Source organism: Cicer arietinum, chromosome 6 (genome assembly GCF_000331145.2).
Source record: "Cicer arietinum cultivar CDC Frontier isolate Library 1 chromosome 6, Cicar.CDCFrontier_v2.0, whole genome shotgun sequence".
Lineage (NCBI taxonomy): Eukaryota > Viridiplantae > Streptophyta > Magnoliopsida > Fabales > Fabaceae > Cicer > Cicer arietinum.
This window is the reverse complement of record NC_021165.2, coordinates 54,455,547-54,467,798: the sequence shown is the minus strand read 5'-3', so window position 1 is coordinate 54,467,798 and position 12,252 is coordinate 54,455,547.

Here is a 12,252-nt window from a genome sequence, read left to right as displayed (position 1 = left end):
AACAAAATATTAGTTAGAAACTATAGTTTATAATGTACCACATTATATAAAATCAATGTTTAACTACTTATAAGTTTTTGCTCTAGACGTGTCCATACATGATTTTTTCTATGGGTGCGTTAGATTTTTTTCCCTCTCGCGATTTTCCTTACTTATATTCTATATAAAAAAAATAACAATCATGTAAAACTTTAAAATACGTTATGAATATGAATAATAAAACACAAATGCTAATAAATTAATCACTTACCACAAACGCGGGATCCGAATGTTTTGATACAAATGCGCTCCATTCTTCATTTGATATATAATGTTTTTATATTCTTAGAGCATCAGCATTCATATTTCCTTCACGACCTTTTAGATAGACATTTGAGAGGTGAGATCTAAAACCCCGGTGTATTTTTCCGACAACTCTCAACACGTAATTCTTTCTCACCTCGTCAACAACAAAAGTAGTCTGCAAACGAAATAAAGATATAGTTTGAGTAAAGTATTTCAATGGAAAAAATTATAAATGACAAAAAAGTGGATCAAAAAAGTTACTTGTATATCATTCCACAGTATTTATTTCGCATCCTTCAACATTCAGTTCAGTATAACTTCAACAAGTTCAACATGCAGTAGTCTAAGTACGTATCAGTATAAATTCAACATGCATTTTAGTGACAACAAAAAATTAATAACATTAATACCTAAATAGTGAGAAGAAATACGTAGGGTTCGTAGGAGAAGGAACACGTAGGGTTCGTAGGAGAAATGCACAGAAATACGGTTCGTAGAAACTGAAGTATGGTTCGCAGAAATACGTACGTAATGAGGGTTACGTATTTCAATGAGAAGAGATGGTTCGTAATGGGAGAGATGATCGTGGATGGAAATATGGTTCGCAATGAGAGAGATGATCGTGGAAATATGGTTCGCAATGGGAGAGATGATAGGGTTCGCAATGAGAAGAACGATGAAGAGGAGGAGGACACTATCGTAGTGAAGTTTACATGATGAAGAGGAAACTAAAGTGGTTTACTGTTATATATCGTAGTGAAGTTTACATGATGAAGAGGAAAAGCGCTCTAAAAGACCTCCATATTTTATTTTTAAAAGCCTTTTTACAGCGCTTGTGGGAAAAGCGCTGTAAAAGGCATGTTTGTTTTCTTATGTAATATGACTGTCTTTTTAAAAGCCTTTTAAAGCGCTTGTTGGAAAAGCGCTCTAAAATACCTCCTTATTTTATTTTTAAAAGCCTTTTTACAGCGCTTGTGGGAAAAATGCTCTAAAAGACCTCCTTATTTTATTTTTAAAAGCATTTTTACAGCGCTTGTGGGAAAAGCGCTCTAAAAACCTCCTTATTTTATTTTTAAAAGCATTTTTACAGCGCTTGTGGGAAAAGCGCTCTAAAAACCTCCTTATTTTATTTTTAAAAGCATTTTAAGGCTTTTATAGCGCTTATGGACAAAAGCACTGTAAAATTACATGTTTATATTCAGTTCAGTTCTAGTAAAATACCTATATTTGGATTTTTTTCTTCCAAATAATTAGTTAAGTACCTATATATATATATCAATGTTAAATTACATGGTCAACTCATATTGGGATGATCAGTTCAAGATGAATTCCTAGTACTAAAATAAAGTATTCAAGTTCAATATAAGCAGAAAATCAGTTATGGCAGGTCAAACGTACATTAAATTACATGAACTTAGTATTAAAAACTAAGATCAAGCTAAATATAAGCAGAAAATCAAATACAGTTTAAGCTAAATACTAAAATGCTCAATTCTGGTAGATCAAACAATTAAATTACATGAACATGCATAGCTTATATAAAACAATTAAACATATATATACATTAAGATGCCCTTCTTCTTTTCCTGGTGACATTCACATTTGTTTGTCCATTTACAATACGAAACGATGGATTAATCCAAATTCCCTCATCATGATCATCTCTAAGATATAAACCATCATCAGTTGAATCAATTTCTTCATGTGGTTGTGATGTTGCAAATAAAAGATCATTACCAACATCTTCATCATTATTGTTATCATCATTTATTTTATTGGTCGATAGGACAACAGACCATTTATCATCAGCAGGATCAGTGACATAAAACACTTGTTGAGCTTGCGACGCTAAAATAAAAGGCTCGTCTTTGTATCCCACCCTATTAAAATCGACAAGCAAGAACCCTGACTCATCAATCTGAACGCCATTATTATTATCGACCCACTTGCAACCAAATATAGGAACACGAAACATTGTGTAGTCTAACTCCCATATGCGCTCGATAACCCCAAAATATGATAGATTTGCATATATTGGGTTTTTGTCTTTTGCACTTGAGACATGCATCGCTTCAGCTACGAGAGTGACTCCACTATTTTGCATAGTGGTCTGATCATCTTGTTCTTTGGTATAAAATGTGTAGCCGTTAATAACATAACCAGTGTAAGAAAAGACATGTAAGCTCGGACCATTTGCTAGCCACCTCAATCTATTTGAAATTGATCCGGGGTCTATATCAAATTTTGACATTATGTGATTTTTTAACCATGTTACAAAACTTCGATTGTGCTCTCGAGTTATCCAATTTTGATTCCTATTCATGTTCAAACGAGATAACTGATCAATGTGTATTGTAACATACGGTTGAACCTCATCATCATTGTGCAGAACATACAATTGTGCCTGCTCCCATTCTGTCCTTGATATAGTCAGTAGTCCATCATTTATTTTATTGGTCGATAGGACAACAGACCATTTATCATCAGCAGGATCAGTGACATAAAACACTTGTTGAGCTTGCGACGCTAAAATAAAAGGCTCGTCTTTGTATCCCACCCTATTAAAATCGACAAGCAAGAACCCTGACTCATCAATCTGAACGCCATTATTATTATCGACCCACATGCAACCAAAAATGGGAACACAAAACATTGTGTAGTCTAACTCCCATATGCGCTCGATAACCCCAAAATATGATAGATTTGCATATATTGGGTTTTAATCTTTTGCACTTGAGACATGCATCGCTTCAGCTACGAGAGTGACTCCGCTATTTTGCATAGTGGTCTGATCATCTTGTTCTTTGGTATAAAATGTGTAGCCGTTAATTACATAACCAGTGTAAGAAAAGAATTGTAAACTCGGACCACTTCACTACAAACTCAACAAACTCCTTCACTCCATTTTCATACTCTTTTGACAATCGATTGACAGACATCCATTTCCGGTCCATATTATATGACCTATATAAATACAGTTACAAAAATAATAAGCTAGTGATAACATTATACCAATATATAGTACACATATCATATATTGGAAAATGGAAACCAAGGTCCATTATTATGTAACAATTTCAAAACAGAAAAGATTTCAAAACAGAACAGATCAACAAATTTCAAAAAAGAAAAGATTTTTTATGATTTATTATGTAACAATTTATTAGTTTTCGTGATAACAACAAATTAATAAATACAGTACCTGAGACAATGTATCCAATTTTTTATAAAGGAGGAGCATATTAGATGGCCGCACAGTACGTAGAGGAGATGATTGATTATGTAATGATGTGTGTGTGGAGTTTATTTCAGGTTTTACATAACCATACCCATTTGATGATTATACATGTATGTTTGCCCCTATGTTTTCTTTGTTCCTGCATATGCTTTATATTTAGACCTATTAGAGGAGCATCGCGTCGAGTTTCATCCCATTAAATGTAATGTGACCTTATTTTTAAATTTACGTATTATTGATGATCCTAATTATGATGTAGATGATTTGTTTGGGTTTGTGAGTTTAGGTTGTGTTTGTATAACATTAGAGGAAAAAAATATTAAATTTTCACAAAACCAATGCATCTCGTCATATGAAGACACAGTTGCCCTAGACTTTTGCAAACACAAATTATTGTAAACGGAAAATATGTGCTATTTGTTTTCCATCACTGTGCAACATGAGGCATTTTCATGTGATATGGTACAAATTTTGCAAACACAAATTATTGCATCGTCGTGCAATTAGTAAGATCCTCATGCAACTTGGTACTGAAATAACCAATAGTTAAGGCTCACATCACATTCTTAGGGTTAAACCCTAAGACATTCACCTCGAGTTTAATAGTCATGCCCCAACGACCAACACTATTATTCACAATTTTCTTGCCTCTCTTTCGCTCATTGGAAATTAGTGAGCTTTTGTCTTATGTGAAGGTTTAACTGCTACAGAAAGCAAAGACTATCTCAATAACCGTTGACTTAATCCCTAGTAGTTATTTTAGCTTTCTGCATTTTATCTATTTATAATTTGATCTTCATTATTTTGTTGTAGGTTTGTTGTAATTGTTAGATAAGCTATTTGTTCCAACCATAGACTTGCTATCCCATTTTATGATTATAAATGTATCTTTGCCCCTATGTTTTAAAATATAGTGGTGATTGTGATTGAAGATTGTATACTTACTCCTTAATCATGCTCCTAGTTAAACAAGAAATTGATATGAAAGAGTTTGATCTTTTTTGCGTAGTGTATGATGAGGTGTTTTTCCGCAGTCGCTAACCAGGATACCTTAAGACTTGTAATATATTTAGCACCTACAAACAAATTCATATGATTACAAACTCCACCTTCTTTTAATGAAGTTCTCAAGAAAGAAATGTATATCAAGCATATATTGGGATTAATAGTATAGAGTCATAATATTAAATGTAAATAGTTGAGAGAAATATGTAGAATTCTCTTTTGAAGTAAGTAGAATCAATTCTTGATGTATGTAAAATTCTCCCTTGAAGTTTATGAAAGAATGAGTGGTAGTCATTTACAAATAAAGTAAATAAAAAAAAAAAACAAAGTATTCTCTCAAACAAAATAACTACCCTTCTCTCAAATATTTTCTTCTTCTCAGTTCCTCTCAAAAGCTAACCATAAGCTCTTCATCTCCCACAATTTGTGTAAAGTATTCAAATATTATTTTAAATTATATCTTAAATAAATAAACATAACAGTCCATTTGTTTTTATTTATAAGCAAAATAGATCTAACAAAATTTTATGTATTTGGTCTAATTTAAAATAAATACATCATTTTTAATTTGCTCATTTTTACTTATAAATATAAACAAAAATAGTACTATATATGTCAATATTTAATTGTCTATTTTTAAACAGTTTTCTAAAATATCAATTTATTTTTATTATCATAATACCATGTCTATTTATAGTTATATTGACACACAATTAAAGAAAATAAAAAAAACTACCAATTTTTTTTTACTAAAAATTACCACTTTGAAAGTCATTTGATTGACTTGTTTGTGTATTTTATAGTATAACTAAAATTGACATAAGCTCCTATAAATTAACTCCTTAAGAAGACTTATATAGTATCAATTTATTTTCTCTATCACTTCAAGTTTTTGTATCTTGCATAGAGACATGACAAGAGTCTTCGTGAGCTTCTTCGTAAAACAAATTTTTTTATTTAATCCATAAACAAAGTGGTATATTCTTAGTTAATGCTTGCATAACTTATATATTAATTTGAAAAATATTAATTCATAATTTCGAAAGATTAGGTTAATAAAAAAATTTAAAAAAAATTAGGAAGATTCTAATTTTTAATAACCTAATTAATTTATTTATTATCATTTTAGCATTTATAGTTAATTAAAAAAATTATTCATTTAATTTTTAATAAAAAATGTATTAAAATGAATAATTTTTGCTTCATTTAAGCGAGGATGGGTAGGGGTTAAAGGAGGAAGGTGGACATGGGCATGGGTTGGGGTTGTGGCTAATGATTGATGGTTATGATGTTTGTGTTTAAGATTATCAAATTCTTTAGCAATATTTATTAGTTATTTCAACTATTTTGTGTTATATTTTCTTTAGAAAATAATCAAATATATAATACAGAGTTTAAACATGAGATTCATATCACTACTAAAAAAATCCATTTTAGCTGCCATATTTAGCGTCGACTCCCGACTCCGACGCTAGTTAGCATCGGTCAAGTAGACCCTAGTGCGCCAAATTGATTTGGTTTAGCAAGATAAAGTTTTGAAAATTTATTTTAGACGACCAATTGGATTATGAATTTCATAAATATTTAAATAATAAGTGTTATTTGACTAAGTTTTAGATATATATTAATAATTTTAAAACCCATTACAAAATTTATATTGGTATTATACTTGTTGAATTTGATATAGATCATTACAATTGTAATTAGAATGACTGTGAACATAGTATGATAGTATGAAAGACAACCTCCAACAAAATTGTTGTGTTGTTATGATTTGGATTTTTATAACTAAGATTATGATACTATTTTTTTAGAAGGACCGCAGATGATTCAGGTAGTTCACAATAACTGTACAGACCGAGCACCAACCACCTTCGCTAGATGCTAAGGTTATAATTTTATGCACTTTAACCTTACTAAGCTAACAAAAAAAAATGATCAATCATCTATACTACACATGCACCTATCACCCATCTTTTATTGAAGTGGTTTGTTTAAAGCTCTTTTCTTGTAATTTGAACAACGTAGATAAGTATAACATGTTTGGATTCGGTTATTAAAGAGTTATTCAGGTAAACCTAGTCAACATTGTACAATAATCTAGGCTTGAATGTTTAGTGAGTAGAATGGATAATTTGAGTTTTATGAGGCTACATATGGCATTTTATAGAGCAACATTAGAACCGTTTACTACAAAAAAATTGACCTATCGTGACACACAAAATGTTTCACTAAAAGTTAAAAACTGTAGGTAAAAGTCAATAATACTTTGAGTGACACCCAAATCTAGTGTCAACTTTAAGGGGGCGTCCTGCTACACTTTGAAGGCTGTCACTACATGTTCTGAGGATTGTCACTATATGTTTTTTATTTCTACCTACAATAATGACTATCACTAAAACCTAGATAAATATAAATAAAGAATTAGTCTATTTCTACAGTATTATCTGTCACTAAAACTTACAGTAAATTAAATTTAAATTTAGGCTCATTTGGTGTTGAAACTTCAGGCTCCTGTGTCAACAGTAAAGTTACTTTCACCCATATCCTGATAGCGTATTCGAGAAGGAAACATGCTAAAAAGAATTACGCTTCTACAAAACTTGGGAATATCTTTGGAAGAAACGAACCAGCTGCCCTTGTCATATACCTGCATCTCCAAAATCAACAACTTAAAAGAAATTCAATTGCAAAACTGCTACAAAACAAATTTGACCTTTCTACATTTGAAGCCATAAGCTGAATCAAGTGAAAAAGCAACAGGTGCAAGGATACATGCTAAAGTTGGACAAATATAATAACTTTATGTTCATAAAGTTTAAAACAACATTTGCTATTTAAACCATCAACGTGTAAGTGTGGGCACATTAGTAGGCATCCAACTGATTGAATATCAGAATTTGATTAGAATTATTTACTATCAGAACATTCCAAACAATCACAAATCAGTAAAATAGTCAAAAGTTGGAATTACAAGAGGCATAACTGCCGGGCTGCACACAGTATACCACCAACTGATTTACTATATTGGACAATCAACCATCATGAACTGAATCACACAGAATAATAAATCAACTATTTGAAAGGAAAATCAAAGCAAAAGTAACAACAACAACAATAATAATAACATATGAAGTTCAAACCCTAAGAAAAGTAAATTATCATGAATCTACAACAACTAACTCTTCCTATAGCATAACAAAAAACGAGTTTTAAGATAGAAAATCAAAAGTAAAATATATAGAGTTAAAACCTAGATATGTAATTTTATCAAACAGATGGTCGAGTTTAAGATAGAAAATCAAAAGTAAAATATAGAGTTAAAACCTAGATATGTAATTTTATCAAACAGGTGGTCAACACGAAAACATTAAGAAACAAACCAAATATTGATACTGATTAATATTTTTTAGAAACAGTGACACGTTAATTGTAGCTAAAATATGGTTTTAGTGACAGATAAAAATATATCACAAAAAATTGAGTGTCACAGTAGGTACTTTTTTTTGTAGAGGTTGTGTTCCCTCTTTCTTGAAAACGTGGTTTCGAAGCTCATACAACTTGATCTCCTCTTTAAGAGGAGTAGAATGGTTATCCTTGTAACACATTGTTTCATATGAATTAAATAAGAGGAATGAGAAAATGTTATTTTCCAACCGTTCGGGGTTGACCAAGGTTGATGCCCTATTTAGAATAATAAATGAATTAATTATATCATTAGAGTACTAGTAAAAAATAAGTTTAGATACAGTAGTAGGTGTTTGTATGACTCTACTATGTTTTTTTATAAACGACGTTCCTTTTATGTGATAAATTGTGTGATAACTCGTGTTGATTTTTATGAATGTGCTTTTTTTGATGTGATACCAATTGTTTTACACATGCAAAATGAACTATACATTGATCTAATATATCACATGTGTCTGATGTACAACATGAAATGTTAAAATATGTTATATGAAACCCATTTCAATAACGATCTCCTTTGTAAAAGGAATGACTTAGTGAAGGTGCAAACACGATAAATGAGGTTGAATTGTGTTTGACAAAGTTGACAACTTTTCAATTATTTGATTAAACTAGTTCAGACTTGATGATTTACTTGGAGTGAAAACAATAACAAAACTAAGGAGTGTAGGAATAAAGTGACACAAGTAATTTATTCTGGTTCACCACTAACTTGGCTACATCCAGTCCCTTCACTCAAAAGGATTTAATCCACTAATTCAGCATTTTGAATTACAAAGCAGTAGACCCTATAAGCTAGTGTTCTCAAACAGTCTAACAACCCCAAACTTTTGAGAAACACACATACCTTGACTCTACAAGTCAAGTCTTCTCCACACAATTTGACAACTCCAGATTATTGAAGGCACACTAATACGAGTACTATCGGATTTGAATACAAAGGTTTGGAATTTCAGTTGTTGTTTCTAACAATTGGACTATAAGAATGACTATCACACTCTAAGAAAAACACTTAGAAAATGTTTCTCATTCGATCAAGTGTTTCTCTCTTTAAACTTTAAGATTAATTTGAAATTTTGAGGTTGAGTTGTTCTACTCTTTTATGATTTTTTGACGATCTTCTCTTTAACTTTGAGTATCTATTTATAAATAAATTTAGGACTTCAATTTAGTCTATGTTTAATTTTGAATTGCATCTTCACTCATAGTTTGGTCAACAATGATCTTATTCAAAAATAATTCTAAACAAAATGCTTTTTAATAATATGTTCTTTAACCAATTCTTTATTCCATAATCCAATCTGAGCAGTTCTTCTAGATTGACTCTGTTCATATTTTGTTTAGATTCAATTTATAAATTCCTCATATTGATTATATTCGTATTTGTTGAGACTGAGTTTGTAAAATCTTCAGATTGATACGGTTCATATTTTGTTCAGATTGAGTTTGTAAATTCTTCAGATTGATTATGTTCGTATTCTAGGAAGATTTTTTAGGTGTGTCTACTATATATTAGGATGTGGTCACAAAAGTGATTGTTCATCCACTTGCATTGTGAGATAATATCGTCTCGTCACCAAGTACTATTGAATAATTTTGGTATCACATGACATTAATGAAGTAATGTATCTAGTGAGCATTCCATTGCCATGTCATTATTCATACTTTTGTTTGTCTTTGGATTTGTGATAAAATTAGTTATGATATACTAATTAATCCTCATATTTAGTTTGTTAACCACCATTTTATTTATTTGATAGGTCTTAGATTACAAATATGGGTTTGGTTTGGCCTTAACTTCCAAATATTATTAATTTTTAGGATTTCTCACTTTGACTTTTCTTTACAGAATTCGAATTTTGGGTTTCAAAATTTTTTTTGTGATGTTTCTTGGAATGTAAATATTTTCATAAAATTAAAACGAATAATTTAATTTCACATAATAATGAAAACAAATGTATTTAGACTAGAGCTTCATAGAGATTTAAAACACACAACTTCTTAACCGTGATTAGCTTTTTCATCATGGAACATAGTTACTGTGTTTGTTGATGATATGTTTTATTAGCTTTACACAAGTAGTTACTATCAAATAGTTTAACAAAAAACCTCAATTAATTATTAATCATCCTATGTTATGAATGGTTAATCACAACTTAACTTTCACTCAATTCAATGTTACTCCTAAGAGTCATCAAATGAAAATAATTTATTGGTAACTAAACATCTCTAGTGAAGTCATGGAAACTTTAATAAAATTATAACCTTACTCTTACCGTCGCAGTGAAACCCTCGTTTAATCATTTCGACCTCTTAGATGAGTCTCGTGATGAGTCGGGTGTGTCTATATATAAGGATATGGTCCCAAATGTGGTTGTTCATCCACTTGCATTGTGAGATAATATCGTCTCGTCACCAAGTACTATTGAATAGTTTTGGTATCACATGACATTGAAGTAATGTATCTAGTGAGCATTCCATTGCCATGTCATTATTTATACTTTTGTTTGTCTTTGGATTTGTAATAAAATTAGTTATGATATACTAATTAATCCTCATATTTAGTTTGTTAACCACTATTTTATTTATTTGATAGGTCTTAGATTACAAATATCGGTTTAATTTGGCCTTAATTTCCAAATATTATTAATTTTTAGGATTTCTCATTTTGACTTTTCTTTCTTTTGCATAGCATATCTAGATATACCAATATCGAATTTAGGTATTCCTCACGTGCGTTAAAAGACAAATCATTATAATAAGACAAATCATGGAAACTTTAATAAAATTATAACCTTACTCTAACTGTCTCGGTGACCTCGAAAATTGGAAACTTTAATAAAATTATAAACTTACTCTAACCGTCGCGGTGACCTCGAAAATTGCACCCATATTAAGGTAATAAACCAAAGATCAATAACAACTCAACAGCCCTATAACAACAATTGACAATATATTCACGCCCTTGTTATTGACCAAGAGTATCTACACTAAGACAACCAACACAATCAACATATCTTGACGCCACTTTTTAGCCTCAGCCAAAAACATACTAACAAACTAAGATCTTGAAAGTAATTTGAGAGTAAATTAAAATGTTCTTACCATTGGCCATACACTCAAGAATATTTTGGATGAGTTGATGAAACCTTTATTTTTGACATGAGCACAAGAGCAACAATTGATCAGAGTTTGGATGTTTCCATCCTCAACATGAAATGTAAATCATAAGTGAAATAGAATTATTTTTGGATAACACTCTTCCAAATGATGTCTAAATGTGAAAATCAAAACAACTGAAATGGGGTTGAATGTTGTGAGAATGAGTGAGAGGTATCTCTAGTCGGAGTTTGGTCGATTAATGATGGGGAGACACACTTATTTATAGTTGTTGATGATGTCAAATTCGATTAGCAAATTTTCCTACAAGTTCAAACACATCGCCATGCAATGCCTTGAAGTGTTGCAGGATTTCCTCTAAAATTTTCTTGGAGAATTTTAGCACCTTTCAAAACTAATTTCATTCCTCTTAGTGACTTTTATAGAATTACTCTCGTTAGTGGTGGCTTGTTCATCAAGTCAGGTCCCTTGGGCTCTTTCTAGACTCCCGATTGCAACTAACTCAACAAGAAAGACATTCTAAACAATGTTACGAACATAACGATGTATGAAACACAAGATACAACCCCCTCACAATTACCTTTCTCCCATAGCGTTCTAAGGAGTTCCTTATACAAAGGGGACCATCATCAGAATGGGTTAAGTATAACATATTTTCATAATTCATATAGTGCATCAAAATCGTGTAATATATAAGATCAAAGTATAGTTCATTTTGTATGTATATAACAATTCTTATCACATCAACAAAATCATATTCATAATAATCAACACAAGTCATCACACAATATATCATGTCGCTTATAAAAAAACATAGTACAGTCATTTCAGTCACTACAATCTATAATAGCAATTTAGTTTGACATATTTTACATATCATAATATCTCAAAATGAACACAACAACAACCTATAACTTTTTATAAAGATAGTTATTACTAACGACTCTAATGACATAATTAATTCATTGATTACTCTTAATAGGAAATCAACTTTAGCTTGCCCTAGATAGTTGTGAAATGAGACAATCTCGTTCATCTTATTGCATTCATACGAAACAAGGTATTACAAGAATAACTTTATTCCCCACTTAAAGAGGATATCAAGTTATCTGAGCTTGGGAACCATGTTTTTGAAA